Source organism: Podarcis raffonei, chromosome 1 (assembly GCF_027172205.1).
Source record: "Podarcis raffonei isolate rPodRaf1 chromosome 1, rPodRaf1.pri, whole genome shotgun sequence".
NCBI lineage: Eukaryota > Metazoa > Chordata > Lepidosauria > Squamata > Lacertidae > Podarcis > Podarcis raffonei.
Window position 1 is genome coordinate 113,538,559 of NC_070602.1, and position 18,435 is coordinate 113,556,993.

General features: G+C 42.6%; 1 protein-coding gene across 7 annotated transcripts in view; it reads left to right on the top strand.

Moving 5' to 3' along the window:
* The window catches only part of ZNF385B (zinc finger protein 385B), a 193,859-nt gene that overhangs the window by 100,743 nt on the left and 74,681 nt on the right, over positions 1-18,435 (top strand). Inside the window, exon 1 of one of the 7 annotated variants that reach the window (XM_053409767.1) lies at positions 4,005-4,022. The exons of the other annotated variants lie outside the window; for them this stretch is intronic. The gene's annotated coding sequence lies outside the window, so the exon portion shown is untranslated. Of the gene's footprint in view, positions 1-4,004; positions 4,023-18,435 lie in introns of those variants that run through there. 7 annotated transcript variants of the gene reach the window in all.

The following is an 18,435-nucleotide window of genomic DNA, read 5'->3' on the forward strand; positions in this document are numbered from 1 at the left end:
GTCCCGATCCTCCACTGCTGCTTTGGGGTTCCCCTCTGGCTCCTTGTTTCTGGTGCGTCCCCCCTGGGACCCCCCTTGCCCTGACCATCGGCGCCCCCTTCTGGGAATCTTCTGATTCGCTGGAGAAACTCATGGAATCTCTCGGGCCACTGTCATACTCCCCTACGCTGCCCTCGGATTCTTCCCCTTCGCTCTCCCAATCCTCTCTCCCCAGTGCTCCTGCTCCTGATTCCCTGACAGTATCATTCTCAGAAATGGATATTAAAAACTATTCATGGTCAAAATGAATGCACTGCTGAAATATTTTTGCCTATCAGTATTCCATTACTGGGAGATACTTCAATTATTAATCAGTGGCAAATTATGACTGTGAACTTGGACAAAATAAGCTCCCCTTTTAATTTAAAGTGTTTAGTGGCACTCCCATGATATTTCCCATAGAGTCTGTGTTGCTGCTTTGTTGTCTACATGAGGAGTCAAATCATAAAGGTATCATTAAATATTGCTTTGTGCTATTGACTCTTTAATAAGTCACACAATAAAGAATGCCCACTTCAGCAATGAAACGAGGGGGTGTTACAGCAGCTAAAAGCTTTTAAAATTAAAATCTACTGCAGTGGTATTACATACATTTAAAGTGCCCATAATCTAGGTTTTAAAATGTTCATAAATAAAAGCTGTTAACATTTATTTTGTTGGCTATCTTCCTAGTAAACGAAAGGCATATTGATCCACCGGGTATTGTCAGTCCCATTAGCTTCGTGATACGATGTTATCAATATTTCATGTGGAATATTTATTTGTCACAATTCATCAACAAACAACTGTTGGCTAAGCGTATTTTAATGGGCTAGTTGTAGAATGAAAACCAAGGTAGCTGTAATTACTACAACAAGCACATTTTGCTTCAGCTTCTGCTAACCTGCTTCCTCCAGATGTTTCACCCTACAGCAGCCATCAGCACTACCCCAAAACCACTGGAGGGCACCAGGCGAGGGCTGTTTTACTTTCAGGATACTGTTTCCTTAAAAGGGGGGGGGGGAGCAGTCAAATTTCACCTTGCAGGAAAGTTTCTTCACTTTCATCCTCAGTGGGTGTGAGTCAGGCTAGAGCTGCTACTGAAAATAAGAGGTCTGCATCTCCTCCTCCTCCCTTTCCCAAATAATGCATAATAAAATAATCTGCATCATATGATGTCATTGGAATTCGGGTGGCGCTGTGGGTTAAACCACTGAGCCTAGGACTTGCCGATCAGAAGGTCAGCGGTTCGAATCCCCGCGACGGGGTGAGCTCCCGTTGCTCGGTCCCTGCTCCTGCCAACCTAGCAGTTCGAAAGCATGTCAAAGTGCAAGTAGATAAATAGGTACCGCTCCAGCGGGAAGGTGAACGGCGTTTCTGTGCGCTGCTCTGGTTCGCCAGAAGTGGCTTAGTCATTCTGGCCACATGACCCAGAAGCTGTATGCTGGCTCCCTCGGCCAATAAAGCGAGATGAGCGCCGCAACCCCAGAGTCAGCCACGACTGGACCTAATGGTCAGGGGTCCCTTTACCTTTACCTATGATGTCATTACGTTCCCAAATTAACGGGCTGCCACTTGTGGGCTGAGGAAACTCAGAACCATGAAGACCATGATATTGTGTCATATCACATTGCCTCTTGTAACAACACATTATCAGGGATAAATGAGGGTGAAACACAAAGTTGTTTTTAGTAACATTCACGCATCCCTGGTAATGCGTAGTTACTGCCTCATTGAAGTAAGGATTCCCATATTATATAGCATCCAGATTAGCGCATAATGTGTTGTGTGCCCAAATCAGCAGCATTTTAACTGTGTTTATGTTAATGTTGGTCTCTCCCCCTGCCATATCTTTGGGGTTGTTTTTTTTCAGGGGAGAGGTATGCTATAGGCCTGTCAGAAGCACTAACATTTATAAATATACCGCCTCCCTTGCCTCACTGAATATTCATGTTGTTTTCATCCTATTTGGTGGCCTCTTGGTCCCCTGGCTGGTGCTTCTTCTCAGAATAATATTTTCTTTTTTAAATTTTATTTGCATTCTTACAATTTCAAGAACCATATTCACATTGAAATCATTCATACACATCTTACTTTATAATGATGTAATCGTTTATGACTTCCATTCTTCCCCTTCCCTGGTTCCTTTGATTTTCTCTCCATTCCTGCATATATATGCATTTAGTTCTCTCTCCCCTTTATTATTCCTTTATTTTATATTATACTGTTGAATTTACCTTAATCCGGCTAATGTTTTCACGTGTTTACAATTATTTTCCAGATAACTCCACAAAGTTTTTCCATTCCTCTTTATATACTTGATCCTCTTGTTCTCTTGTTTTACTAGTTAAACCTGCTAACTCTGCATATTCTATCATTTTTTAATTTCCAATCCTCCTTGTTAAGGACTTCACTCACCCAGAATCATAGTTTCTCCTCCTTCATCTTTGCTGACTGTAGCTTTCACTGCTTGGTTGTGGCAATTCATGCAGTTTTGTTTACAAGTGTTCGCTATGTCATTGCATCAGATATATCATTATGGCAATGTGGCAAACATACGCACAGCCATTCAGAATGGCACTGAGTGCAAGTGAGACTGAGGTTTAGTGAGGGCAGAAAAATGACGAGGAAAGCAGCATCAGAGATTAAGCCGCATCCACCAAGTCAAAAAGAAGCTCTCATTCATTAATGCAAATATAGTTGCATCAGCTAAAAACAGAAAACTGTTCAACACACAAACAAACAAGCAACTAAGTCATTTCAGCTCTCCCTGAAGCCCCATAATGCATCTCCCTGAGTATGTTTCTCAGTGTAATGTAGTTGTAAAAGTCTCCCAGACCTTTCAGTCATGAGTACTTTAGGAAACAAAAACAAAGGGGTTGTTTGGGTTTCTTGTCTGGTTATATTGCCCATTAATCTTCATCCTACTTAGCACCTGATCTCTCCGGTAAATTTATAGACAGCAAGACTCTAATGAGCTCTTCACAAGTTTACAACTATGCTTAATGCTTCTTGAGCATGTGCCCTGTGCAGTTATGAAGTACACTTAGGTGCACTGTTGCAGGATTCTTGAAAACTCTTTTCCCTATTCCGTATCTACATACTATATTCTTATTTATTTAACCGATCTGTTTCCATGCTACCTTTCATGTAAACATCACAAGGTACATTAAAATAGCATTAAGTCTTACTTGCAGAACAAAATAGCAAGCCAACAGTAGTCCAAAACAAGCATGTTACTGTCAACTAGCATGACAATGTCACAAAGGACAAAGAGAAAACATTTTAACAGATGTTAGTATGCCATCGTTGTCAGCACCAGCCTTAATTTAGAAGGGAGGTTATTTCAAGGAAAAGATGCCACAGCCCCAAAGGCCCTTCCTCTGGTTGCTGCCAAGCAGATCCCACATACCAGGGCCACTAGAGCAAGTTCATCCACACACACTCCCCACCAGAAAATCAAAAATATTCTTGCACGAACATGAGTTGCCAAATGCCATTGCCTTGACTTACTGCTGCTGCTGCTTATATAGTTATGGCTTTACCAACAACTCTTTAGAACAATGCAATGAAATGACACCATCTTTTGCAGAGCTGCGATTTCAATGGATTGTTCTAGAAGTTGTTAAGTGGTTTTTTTAATAAAACAAACAAACAAAACAAAACATGAAGGGGAATTTCCAGCAGCTTGCACCTGTGTGAAGAAAATAAACATAAAGAAATCTTAAAGTGTCTGGCTTTTAGGTTATATTTGGTCTGGTGATGTCATCAAGTAGGCTGTTCTCTTTCTGGAATCAAGTTGCAAACCTTCTCCTCAACTGTAATTAGAGCTAAGCAGCGGTGTCAGGGAGCAGGATTTGTTCAGGCTTATCGCTTGCCTGCTGTCTCTTAGCACCAAACATCACAAAAGCACCGTGGTGAAATGAAGGAATTATTTATGTCTAGATATGTACTTTCACATCTAGTGCTTAAATGCTGTCATGGGCTATAATCTTATAACCAAGGTAAGCATTAAAGGGTCTCTATAGCACACAGATTATAGCACTTTTTTGCCATTTTAGAACATTGCAATGATGTGTCAAAGGAAATAATTTGGGCGATGGGGAGGGAAACACCCAGGGACTGGGATACAGCTGTAGTTTTCCGAATACCAGTCAGCAAACAGATACAGGTAGGTAAATAATACCTGATGCAATAGCATGGGAGTCGACTGTGCATCAGAAGTGGCAATAGCTGTAGGAGAGGAAGGCAGAATCTGAACAGTCTAACCGAAGCATTTCTTGATTCTTGTCTCCAAAGTTCTTCGATTCAGTTGAAAGGAAAGCTCTTAAATTATATTAACACAATATAATTTAGTTCTGCTCGGGTTGCTGTCGTCTGCCACTCTACCACCACCTAGCAGCTTGTTAAAAATATGTAGTGCCCTCCTTTGTTTGTAGAGCCTCTTCTGAATTTGAGAAGCACTTGAAAATCCTGGATTGGCTCTCAGCATGGGGGCTCTTGGTTTCGTGTGGGAAATTTGGAGGCCGGTAAGATGAGGCAAGTATATGCACTTTTTTGTCATGCTGGGTTGTAGGGAGAGGAGAGGTTATTGATGGTGCCTTGATTATTCATTTGCCAGAGTAACGATTAAACATGCTTTCATCCATATGGTGTCATATGCTTAATCTGTTTCAAAAAATAGGTACCTGAAGCCAGACAGAGAGTCTTGTCTGTCTACTGATGAAGTCCATTAAGTACTGGAAATTTTACTTTCATGTTTTGCATATCAGTTTTAAACGCATGTTGATTAAGGCAAGGTGGATGGAGTTAACCTTTAGATTGCCAACATTTTACAGTGCCTGCTCATTTGCCCTTCAGCAACAGGCAGACACAATGGAATCTGCGCTGGCAAAACTTCTCACCTCCATTTTTTACAGGCATGCAAAATATGGTGAGCTTTCCTTACCAATTTTCTGTGTGTCACACTGATGTTAAAGGCACACACCTTAACCCTTAATTTGAAAAAACAAACCAAAAAAATAGAAAAGGGAGAAGGGACCATCTGTAAGCAAGTGTCAAGCTGGGTTTGGCAACCCAGAATGCTGTGGAGAATGGAAGCGCACCAGGTCCTGCAGATAAGCCTACATCTACCACATATGTTAATATTGTTCCCACCATTTTGGAGGGGATGAATTTGCTGCACCCCTCCTCCCCTGGAAGAAGAGGAGAGGTGGTATCTCCCTAGGGGCGATTCACCCGATGGGGAGAGGTGGTGACAGGCTATTTAAGCTTGCTCTGCTCAGCACCCTTCCTCCTTTATTCGGCACTCACTCTCCCACCCTTTTGCAGTGTGGACCTACAGGCTACTCATTTGTTTTCCATGGGCTGAGTAGGATTTTTTTTGGGGGGGGGAGACCCTAATTGGCTCTGGGTCTTCTCTTTTTGCCTACTCCATACTGCTGGCTGATGTTTGTTGCAGTGCTGTTTCTTCTCTTTGGCTAATTGGTGCATAATCCGGGCAGGTGAGAGGGTTTCAGGAAGAATGGAACACTTAACTGAGTCAGGGTTGGGTTGTGGGTGTCCCTGAGTCACTGTTGTCGGGTATGTCCTGTGGGTGCTGGAGGTGCCCTTTGGCCTGACGGACACATTGGGGCAAATGTTGGCCAATGGGGCTACAGTGGGCCTGTTGGGCTCTTATACCCAAGGTCCACGCAGTGGGGAGGAAGGAATCTTAGGAAGCCTTGCTGCATGCACACAGTGCTAACTTGCCCAGGCCACAGGGGTAAAAATTACCCCCATCTGTTAATGAACACCTGCCTGGACTTAAGTTGATTAGGTTACATTGGTTGAATCTGACTAGTTAATTTGTTCTGCAGATCCTCAAGTTGTTATATTTAATAGATATAACCTATTCTTCCATATTTGAATGTCTTGACTCTTCTTCCTGGTGTGCTGGCAAATTGTGGTTGTCTTTCTAAAACATGTAGCAGCTCTGAATGGTGCCTGTTCTGTATATCTTGATATACAGAACTCCGTATATGGACTTGGGAGTGGGATCTGAACATGCAAAGCTGCCTTAGTTAGACCATTGGTTCATGGCTAGGTAACTGATAGCAGCTGGCTTTCCCCAACTTTAGACAGAAGATCCAGACCTGCTGCCTAGATCCTTTAACTGGAGGTGCTTTCAACTGCCCCTGGAACTTTCTGCTTGCAAGGTTAATGGTGTTAATAGTGGTGCTAATGACTTCAGATATATGTGTGGCCTTACTGTGCATTTTCAGGGAGCAATCTGTGTGGGCTTCCTGCCTAGTTGAATAAATTGGCTTGTTTGCTTTAGAAGTCTGCAAAATCAGATTTTCAAAGAAACAAATGTGTCTGTGCTACTTCATTATAGGAGTAAATTATACTTGTACAGCAGCCATCATATATCTTCTAAAAATAGTGAGGACTGATTCTTAATTTATGTAATTGCTTAAGCTTTGACAAAGAGCCAATTCTAATAAGCACACATTTATATTATTAGCATGCTGGAGCTAGAAAGAGCTTCTTTTCCTTGTGATTATAAATATTGAAAAGGAAGTAAGTGCAACAGTGTCAGATGTCAAAACAGCCCATGTCAAAACGAAAGCCATATACGTGTAAGGAAATAAATGTGAAATATACTTTTAGCATCTGCTTGCACAAAACAATAATAAGTGACTGACAGCCACATTCAATGAAATAACAGTTCTTGCTGCATTTGAAATGCTAGCTTTTATAAGTCTTCATGCTGGCCAAGAATTTCCTTGTCAGCTTCTTATACATACATATGTAGCATCAGTGAAAGATGAACAGAGTGTTTGAGAAAGCTTGAGAAAGTATTGAGAGGTGTGTGTTTCTGGATTTCTGATTATATGTACTTCAAAATAGACCCAAGGAGGATTGGTAAAAAACAAAACAAAAAAACCTCTCTTCATTAGTAAAGCAGTGGTTGTGATCCAGAACTCTGAGGTGATAATAAGTGTCATGTTTCCTCTTGTCTATGAAAAGGCATGGAATCGTCTTTTTCAGACTGATGTTCTGACTGAAAAGCTGCCGTTTACAAGGAACTCAAATGATAAATTATGGGTGGGTGGCCATGTTGCACATAAGGTAAAGGTAAAGGGACCCCTGACCATTAGATCCAGTTGTGACCGACTCTGGGGTTGCGGCGCTCATCTCGCTTTATTGGCCAGGGAGCCGGCGTACAGCTTCCGGGTCATGTGACCAGCATGACTAAGCCGCTTCTGGCGAACCAGAGCAGCACACGGAAACACCGTTTACCTTCCCGCCGGAGCAGTACCTATTTATCTACTTGCACTTTGACGTACTTTCAAACTGCTGGGTTGGCAGGAGCAGGGACCGAGCAACGGGAGCTCACCCTGTCGCGGGGATTCGAACCGCCGACCTTCTGATCGGCAAGTCCTAGGCTCTGTGGTTTAACCCACAGCGCCACCCGCGTCCCATATGTTGCAACATAAGAAACAACAAAAGGAAAAAAGCTTTGTGGCACTTTAAAATATTGACAGCTTTATTGTGAAAACTTTTGCCACAGTGTCAAAAAAAAAGTTGCAATCTCTTAATAATCTCGGCTACAGATTAATTAAACATATGTTCCTTGGATTTGGTAGTGTGGTACATTGTGAAGCGAGGGGGCCTCCATTAAGCGTGTGAAGACTGTTTAAGCAAGTTGCTTGGTTTTGTTGACTGAATTCTTCAAGCAGTCATGTAGTAACGCTGAGGGGAACTGGTGTCAGGTTGAGGGAGTTTGGGAATGGGTAAAATAGGAACAAAGAAGTCAAAGTGAGAAAATGGCCTTCATTTTCTTTAAAAAATTTAAGGAAGGTCATGCTGGATCTCACTAGATTAGGCCACGTTTAACATCCTAGTTTAGCATCACTAGCTTAGGTCAAGTTTAGCATCCTGCTTCCACCATAAACCAGTCAAATGCTTCCAGAAAGCTTACATGTTTGGCAGAAAGATAACTGGCTCCTCTATTGTTTGCCGTCCCCCCTTCCCCTGCTCCTACCACCAGCCACTGGTACCCAATATGTACATTGCCACTAACCCCAGAAGCTTCACTTAGCTATCACAAATACTATCAACCCTACATGAATTAACCCTTTCTAAAGTCAGTGGCCATCTCCACATCTTGTAGCAGCAAATTCTACACTGGATTTCCTAGCAGTTACAGCTTGTACCAAGCAGAGGACGCTGCTACACCTGCCAAGCCAGAACTAGTTTGTCTCTACCTGGCTAATCACAGTGGGGTAGGCATAACCTAGAGTGATGTCATTAGTCAATTATTATTGTGGTAAAGAGTACTTCTTCAGCTCTCCTAAACCTTTGGCCCTTCAAATGTTGATTGATTTGGGTTTTTTAACAGTTCAGTATTTAAACTCATTCAGTACTATTCTCTATGGAAGGACAACGGTGGAAACAAAAATGAACTTTATTTGGCTTAAAAGAAAAATGCTTCCTTTGGTGCAGCGATACCTATAAACGCATCCTTAAAATACAGTGGTACCTCGGGTTAAGAACTTAATTCGTTCCGGAGGTCCGTTCTTAACCTGAAACTGTTCTTAACCTGAAGCACCACTTTAGCTAATGGGGCCTCCTGCTGCCGCCACACCACCGGAGTACGATTTCTGTTCTCATCCTGAAGCAAAGTTCTTAACCAGAGGTACTATTTGTGGTTTAGCGGAGTCTGCAAGCTGAAGCGTATGTAACCCGAGGTACCACTGTAATAACCTGAGTTTATGGTATAAGCATGTTTCACAGAGCTTACAAGATTTCGATAGTGAATTAGTAAAGTCTACCCGGTGCAGTAAATCTTTAAAGGGGGAGAGGGGTTGTATGTTGAATTTTGACATAACAATGTTGTTAAGGTTTTGCTTGGGGTTTTTTTGGTGGTTTTTTATTTTTTAAGGGAAAACAAAAACATTAATTTCCTGCTTACTCTCCAGTGCTGGTACTTGAGAGGTTTAAAGGGAGAGAATAATGTGAGTAAATTAATATGAAAGTGTATGGTGAGCCCATAACCTTAAAGAAATGCAACCAAACCTAGACCTTCATAGGGGGTACATTGCTTGAGTGCCTGTCTAGTGACCTGATATTTCCTTCTGAAATGGCAGGACTTGAAAAAAGAGAGAAGGGGGGTTATCGCTTTTTTCACACACCTCTCTCCCAAGTTCTTGTAACTGAATTCCCCCAAAATCTAAGGTATTGCTCATAAAGAAAATAAGACTGCAATCCTAACCACATTTACCTTGGAGCAGTAGTGGGGCAACAAGGGGAATATTGCTTTGTTTCCCAGGCTTTGGAACACAGTGCTTCACTGCCACTCAGCAGGAGAGAGAGGAGAAGGCCCAAGGCAGCACATTGTGGATGCAGATGATTGTCTGATTGAGTCTGCCACTGTGCCCACACCTGTTGAGCTCCCAGCTGCCATGTCCCACCCCCCACCAGTAAGCAGAAGCTGGGAGAGCACTCGCACCCTGCTGGCCACTACTAATTTCAATAGGAGCTATTCTTGGTAGACAGGGCTAGAATTGCACTATTAACAGAAACAAACCGGACAACGACTCTGGGAACATATAGAAAACAGTGAGAAAGAATTCCGGAGACTTTATGGGTACTGTTTTCTTCTGACTCCAAGGTGCCTCTCCTTTGGGGAAAAATAAATTCCAAGGACAGCTGTAACAAGAGACTGCAGAATGAGAGATGGAAGTTTGACTGTGATTTAGTGTTTGAAGAAGGCTTTTCAATGCTTGGTTTATCCAAAATTTAGCACTTTTTAAGTTCTCCACTATTTCAGTGGGAAAGTTTGTTGTGAGAAGTAATTCTCTTCATAAAGCATTTAGTTTTTACATTGTAATCAATAATGATGTTTTGTAAAGTGCCGTGCAATTGGCAGTGATCCTGACTTTGCTACCACTGCTGGGAGCGTCCCTGCAATGGAACTTCCCTGAGGGGGCTGCTCTGGCCAGCAGAAGTGGGGAGGGAACTTTTACTGCTTCCCCCTGCAGCACCCAAAAAATCTAATACCTTTCTGTTGTCAAAACCAATCCTGCACATAGTTATCCTTGTGCTGTTAGTTGAAGGATCAGGATACCCTTTTATCTTGTGAAGTAATGGAACTAACTGAATTGAAGCTTGTGAAACTAATTTCATTGAAGCTTATGAAAGTAATTTCAGAATCTTAAACCAAAGTTAAAGGATTTTTAATGGAAACAAACCTTCCTATTTTAAACATGACTATAATCATTCTGATACATTTTCATCATTTTCCATGGCATTTCATGCATTTTGTGCATTGAAGTCCAGAATCTGTTAGGGTCACCTTTCTTCCTTTAGATCTGCGTTGTAATGTGAGAGCTTTTAAAAGCAAGCAGATGTTTGATGTAATGTCTACGAGATAGCCCAGTTTTGAGCACATGGGTACAGAAGAATTAATGGGTGCTCAGATCTTTCCCATCTGCAACACCTTTTCCATTTCAGTTCAGTTGGTTTGGCTAGTTGGTTGCTAAGGCAACTTTCAATGAATGCCCAGAGTGGCTTGCAAAATTAAACTTATAATAAAGTAAATTGCCCACAATATAAAATAAGAGTTTAAAATTGGAAGAAATCAAATCAGACAAAACTCTTCATGAAAACCGATATGCAGAATATTAAAAAGCATGGGAAAATAAAAAGGTTTGTACCTGGCACCAAAATGACACCAAGGAAAGTAGGATCCACAGCTGGGGTGACACCACCAATTGGGCCCTTCCTCCTCCTGTTGGATAGCATAGCTCCATGTACACAAAGACCACAACCCTTTTCACACATACTTAGAAATAAGTCCCCAATAATTTTAATGGATAATTTTATTCCCAAGTAAATGTATACAGTATTGTATCGTAACATCTCTGTGCATGCCCATATGCAGAAAGCTCTTCCTTCCATTGAGCTGAATTTGAATGCATTCAAATCAGAGCACACATCAATCTATGAATTGTTTATGCATGCAGACGAGGCAGTTGTCACTAGGGATCATGAGGCTGGCAAATGCTAGAATCCCTAGCTGTGGTTTGCCTGGCCTCACTGCCATTGTGACAAACCACAGTTTACTGTGATATTTGAGCAGAGCCTTTGTGATAGAACAATTATTCAAAGTGGGGGGGCGGTCTGGATATATGAGCACCCCTGCTTGAATTATAATAGTTTCAGTCTGAGGTGGGCACAGATTGGGCTTTGAACTTGCTCGGGCTTGATTTGGGATCGCACCACATCAATAGCTCAGCGGCAGAGAGCACTTTGCATGCAGCAGGTGCCAGGTTCAATCCTTGGCTTCCCCAGGTTGAGCTCTGAAACCCATTGCTGGCCAGTGCAGTGGACTGAGCTAGCTTGGCAAATGGTCGGACTCACTGGAACACAACTTCCAAGCATTTTGATGATTGCACGCCTGTGCCAAATCCAATGCAACCTTATGAGCTTAGGAGCCTTGATTTGAACAAAGGGCTTACGGTAACAGAGGTAACTGTTCCGTTTATTTAAATGGACGCAACCAAGTCACATGTACAGCTCTTTGAGTAAAGAGAATTGCTGATCCATTTGAGTGAGTGGGTCATTCGGACACACAAGTGGTCTGTTGATAAGCGGGTGGCTTTTTTCTCCCCCTCATGCAACACTGCTTTTCTTCTACAGCCTTTCAGAATTGCATACAGAGCTCTGGGCAAAGGGCGATAACATTTTGGCAAAACCTATTGGTTCTTTTGCCTTGGATTTTGTTTGTAGGAGGCATTGCTGAAATAGGCAAAGAAGGAAAATAAGCACCGAGGAAACTAATGCAGCAAAATAAATCCATGGCGTGTTTTAACTTAAAAGACTCTTCAATCCAGGTAATTTGATGCCTAAGTAAGACAAAAAGTGAGAAATGTGCGTGTAAACAATCTTCTTTCTATAAAATAACTTGCAAGCTTAAAAATTGCTTTAAAGTGGTGGGGAGGGAATGACTGATGGAAGTATAGTCAGGATTCCAGTGTTGTTCATTCCCTGGACCGAAGTTTTTCAAGCACCCATTGCTGGAGCTCCCTGTACCCTGTGAAAAACCATTCCTGAACTCAGGAATGGCCTTTGATGTATCACGAGGACAAAATAGGACACAGGTTGCCATAACAGTTGCATGTGCAAGTTTACAAGTACAAATGCAAATTTATAAATAATTGTTATAATTTAAATAGAAACACCATGGCAGGTGAGACTGTCCAGGTCATCTTTACGCCTGCTCAGTCTGCTGCCCAGGTGTCAGTAGTTGGGGTGGGGACTTCAAAGCCATTCCCTGTTTTCTCTGCTTATGATTCTTTATCTTTAAACTAGGATTGGACTGGAGAGCCCTTCAAACACAGTGTCATCCTCTGTAAAATAGGGCACATTGCCATCTTTAAATCTGTTCTTCTTGTGTGTGCACAGTCCTCTTTAGATTCCTAAATTTATAGGGAAATATCAGGAATATATCAGTCATTGCTACAGAATACTACAGCTATTCTGTAGTTTGGGGTACTGTGTGTCCGGCCTGTTGGAATTTTGCAATGTTGTGTTTATTAAGCTGTCTTGTCATACTGTGTTTGGTAAGCTGTATTGAAAACGGAATGCAAATCTTGCAAATGAATATTTGCGTGCCCAAGGTTGACTAACAGTTCGAAACCGTCTGTATTTTACACACTAAATTGTCCTTATCATTAAAATGCTAATTAAATTGTAAACATCTGTTACATTCATAGTTATAATGAAAATTGGCAGCTACATCTTTCTTGTGTCGGTGTTCTTGCTAGCTTAAGTCCAATTTGCATACAAATTTGATTGGGCATTGGTGTAAATGTCCCTGACCTTTAGAGGAAACGTTGGCGGGATTCTGTGTTTGATGTGATAGTTCTTGATGGAAGTGAATATAGCTGGCCCCTCTGGTTATCTTTAACCTGCTAGTATTGTCAGAAATGTTTAGGGAGAGAGGAGCAAACACTTGCTTGACAGTGGCCTCAGAGTAGAGAGAAAGGGTGGGGTGTTAATATATTTTGCAAGTACTGGTCTCATTCTAAGGCTGCAAATCTGTGCACATGTCTCCCAAGAGTAAGCAGTACTGAACACTGTGATTTATTCTAATGATCCTAAGCATGCATAGGAACACACTCTTGATTATTTAATCCGTGGCTGTCACCCACCTCCTGCATTTTTCACCCTTGCTCGTTACATTTTTTTGGTATGTTCTTGAATACAAAATTAGAAGTTTAGCTTGGATTTTTACAACTGCAGTGAAGTTGCTAGGAGACAGCTCTAGAGCTCTGTGAAGCTCTTAGTGGTAAAAATGGTTAAACATACTACAGTCCTATACATCAGTAGTGGAACCTTCAGACTCTTATTTTCCATCATCCTTAGCCAGCTTGGCCAGTGGCTGGGAATGAGAGGGAAAGTAGTCCATCCACATCTGGAGGGCCACAGGTTCCCCACCCTGCTGTGCATTCCTGCTGAGTTCAATGGGAATAGCCCCCAGATATGCTAAATAGAAAGGGACGCGGGTGGCGCTGTGGGTTAAACCACAGAGCCTAGGACTTGCCAATCAGAAGGTTGGCAGTTCGGATCCCCGCAACAGGGTGAGTTCCCGTTGCTCGGTCCCTGCTCCTGCCAACCTAGCAGTTCAAAAGCACGTCAAAGTGCAAGTAGATAAATAGGTACCGCTCCTGCAGGAAGGTAAACGGTGCTTCCATGCACTGCTCTGGATCGCCAGAAGTGGCTTAGTCATGCTGGCCACATGACCCAGAAGCTGTACACCGGCTCCTTCGGCCAATATAGCGAGATGAGCGCCACAACCCCAGAGTTGGTCACGACTGGACCTAATGGTCAGGGGTCCCCTTTACCCTTACCTTTTATGCTAAATAGAATTGTAATCCAAAACATTGGGAGGAGGGAGGTACCAGGTTTGCATAGACTAACCTAAGCCATGACTTTAGTGATTAGGAATCCATTGTGGTGGACCTCAGGCTCTTGCTCCCCATTTCCTCTTCTCATGAGAGGAGGAGACCAAATACTTTTTTTAAAGAAAAGAACAAGCTGCAGTTCATCATTTAAAAAACAACAACATTTCCTTAGAACAAACCACTGTTCCCCAAGTTCCTACAAAATGTTCTAGTTCACACGTAAAGTTAAACCATGGTTTACATTAGTGACTCCTCCACTCCCATCTTCTCCTCTCATATGGCCAGGAGAATGGCGTCTGTGCTTTCCAAGAACTTCAGCTTATAATGATATCATTACATATGATTACACACAAACCAGGAGTCCTGGTTTAAAACAAGCCAGCTTCATAAGTAATGTTTTAAAGTTAGCTTGCTTAGAAACTGACCAGAGGGTATTTTTTTTTAACAATGATCCTTGGTTTCAACATCATGCTAGGCTAAGATTCTTGCAAAGCAAAACTGTATTCTGCAGAAGCCCTCCTCTTGGTCACTTGGGGGGGAAAGGACAGGAGAGTACACAAGCCTGAGATTTCACTCATGAAGGCTCATCTGCGCTAAACCATTATATGCAAATATTACCAAAAGTGGAAACTTCAATTTTCCTCCTCTCATGCGTGAAGGAGAAGGGAGGATGAGATGCACATACATGTCTGTGGCTCTCTATAGTACATTCCCAATGACCTCTAAACCATAGTTTGGGATAACCTAAGAACTGTGACAGAATGCTGTTGGAACTGTATTCCAGCAGTGGGTTGGGCAAACCCCAAAGTGGGTGAGTACAGATACCCACACCTCAAACATACATGTAATCACACAAACATAGACATGCCATATCTTCTCCCTACTCAGCTGATCTGTGTAGGAACAGGTGGGTTGTTTTCATTCAGATTGGAGCATGCTGGCTAGAGAAGTTCAACACACACATCCCAAGATGTAAATGAAAATTGCATCCTCTCTGCTTCTCAGCCGATTGGTCTAGATCAACTGAGGAGTTGCAACGCACGCAGGGTGGAGATGAAAACTGCCTGTTGCTTCAGCCAAAGTGACAGCTGTCAGTTTTCTTCCCAGCCACAGCATGAGGAGGTCAAAGCCTCCCCATGCAGCACTCTGCAATCACGATGAAAACTGGACCACCTCTGCGCCTTAGTTGGATCTATACTGTTCAGCTAAGAAGTGGGGAGGGTACTGCTTCCATCCCAGTGCTGGAATGAGAGAAGCCTGGCAGGCTGGAGTGGGGGTCCACATCCCTAGTTTATTTGTTTCTTTATGGTCCTTGCCTATATCTTCTCGCCCGGCATGACCTTGAAAGCAGGTCGTTTTAAAATATGTATATAAGAATAAGATGGACAAAAGCCATAAAGCTGAGCCAATGAGTCAGTATTTCTTCTCATGTCAGTCTTACCTAGAGCCTGTACAGACAGAATTGCTGGCTCCCTCTGAATACTGGCAGCTACAAGAGATCAAGAAACGGCGACAGGAAAGCAAACTCTCAAGGAGTGACCTAAGTGCTGCTTCAGGACACATTGGCACCAATGTCGACTGCGCCTGAAGCTTTTTAGGGTTCCCATTTAGCCATCATTTGAAGCTGTGGTTGTGTGTTTGACCCTTGGACTCTTCACTGGCTTCCGTGAGAAGGCCTACTCAATGTGTGCACAATTCCCAAGCTGTGTGCCAAGGCACACACACTGAAGTTTAGGGGGGGGGAGTGTGCTGTGGCTGTCAGATATTCAGGGATCACAGCATTATGCCCTGTACCCTATTATGTATCATTTTTTTGTTTTGTGGGAAGCTTTTCATTTTGAATGCTGATGGCTTCAGGCTAAATGCTTTTGGGTATTAAGTGCTCCCTATTTGCTCAAGTGGTGATGAGTCATGGGGAAATGCTAACTCCCTTGATGTTAGAAAGCAATGGGTACCTACAAATGCAAATTGTAAGGGTGCTTAAAAGTAAAGGTAAAGGACCCCTGACAGTTAAGTCCAGTTGCAGATGACTCTAGGGTTGCGGCGCTCATCTCGCTTTACAGGCTGAGGGAGCCGGTGTTTGTCCGCCAACAGTTTTTCCAGATCATGTGGCCAATATGACTAAGCCGCTTCTGGTGAAACCAGAGCAGCGCACAGAAATGCCGTTTACCTTCCTGCCGGAGCGGTACCTATTTATCTACTTGCACTTTTGGGCGTGCTTTTGAACTGCTAGGTTGGCAGGAGTTGGGACCGAGCAACGGAAGCTCACCCCGTTGCGGGGATTCGAATCGCCAACCTTCTGATCGGCAAGCCCAAGAGGCTCAGTGGTTTAGACCACAGCGTCACCTGCATGCTTACATACTAGCAAAATTCAGGTTGCACAACTAAAGTTAATTTGATACTCTTGTGTAGCAAACTTGCTCCCTTCTCAGTGTCACTCCCTTCTCATTCCCATGCCATGGCCCCTGCTGTTGTGCTACCTGCCTTCGCTTTTGTTCCTCTACCCAGCTCTGACTTCATGCAATTCCAGGATTGTGACGCAGCACTGCAAATCCTCTAGTTGGGGCTATGCAATGACATTCTATTATACAGAGCGATAAACAATTGATGAGCATCAGAGTGTACTGACAGACTTCAATTTGACAATAACTGTAACATCCAATTGAAGGAAAGATACGTAATTAAATATAACATGTGGATATTGTACTGGATTTATGGTTAATTACTCAGAGCGAGCTGTTAAAGCTTTAGACGTTCTCCTCCAGTTTTCTTTTCCTGCTTTCCCCCCCACGTGCAGATTTACAGAGGATGGTATTTGCATGTTAGAGTGCCTTTAGCAGTATTTTTTTGTATTTATGAATACACTTGAATAAGCTCCTGACTTGCAGATAATTAAGCACAACTGTCAACGTGCTTCTCAGGGCTTATGCAAACTACAGGCACCGACTTACTTAGAAGATTTTAAAGAAAGTTTTGCATTCAGTAAACAATGGGGGAGGAAAGTTGGATTGTATTTTTTGCACATTATCTGTCAGGATAAATTCCTCATAAAGTAGAAACACAGCCAGCCAGGTAGGGACATTAACAACAGTTTGTGATTATTCACTTTGTCAGCCACGTCTCATGCTATATAGTTTTCAAAATGCTAGTAATCTCAGTGCCTAAAAATAAGTGCAAACATGAGGCCTGAATGACAACACAAACAACATGGACCAAGATAAGTTGCACAAAAGACAAAAGGTGGGGCAGCAGCTTTGCCAGAGATGGCTCAGCTTTAAGCAAGTCCTTTTTAAGCCATGTTGACCAGGTACTCAACAGAGTACACAGCATGAGAAGAAGAATGAAGGGAGTTTATTTGACAGGTATGACCATTTATCTAGTGAGTGAGGTTTAAAAGAGCACTCACCAGGGCATATAAAAGTGCACTTAAGAGGAGCCCCGCAGAACTAGACCTAAGGTCCATCAAGTCCACTATTCTTCTCCCACAACCAATTTCCTATAGCCCTGGAAGTAAAACAAAACTCAGCTAAATTGGCAAAGAAAAAGTGATTTATATGCAATATAACATGGTGCCACCAGAGGGCGCTGTGGAGTCCCATTTTTCTCTACCTGTTTTTCCCCTGTTTAAATTTACAACGCATTTAACTGAAACGCTTCTTTGACGTGTCTCGACCCAGCCTTAGTGGTGATTGATTGAGATGAGATGAGATGCCAAATCAAGTAATATAATGCTCCAGCATACACAGAACCGAAACAGCAAGAGGTCTGTGGGGACTTGGCCTTCCCCTTGTTGCTGCTTTGGTGAAAGTTTTATTCTGTGAACCGCTCTTGAGATCTTGTGATGAAGGCTACATAAAGTTAATAAATGAATAAAATACATGGAAGCATTAATATATTAGTATGTGTCAGAAATAATATCTCCAGGGCATACTCTCCAACATTTCTCCAATGAAACAGGGATGTCCTGTTCCATTATTATTATAATAATTATTATTATTATTTATATCACTTATATCCCACCCATCTAACTGGTTGCCCCAGCCACTCTGGGCAGATTCCAACATATATAAAAACATAATACAACATTAAACGTTAAAAATAGTTCCCTATACAGGGCTGCTTTCATACGTTTACTAAAGGTTGTATAACTGGTTATCTCCTTGGCTTGGGGGTTGCATAACTCTGTACCTTCCAGTATTACTCCGATGAAGATAGGGACATCCTAAGGAAAAGCAGGACATTCTGGGATCAAATCAGAAACCAGGACGGCTTCTGTAAATCCGGGACTTTCCCTGGACAATAGGGACACTTGGAAGATCTGCCAGGGGGATGGCTATTTCCAGCAAATCACCTTGTGCTATATAATCCCTTGGAATGTAAGATGTGGATGTGGCCGTGAAGGATTCTGAGGCCAGGTATGGAGCATAGGCGAGTATTCAACAGCGCTTTGGGATCCTATGGA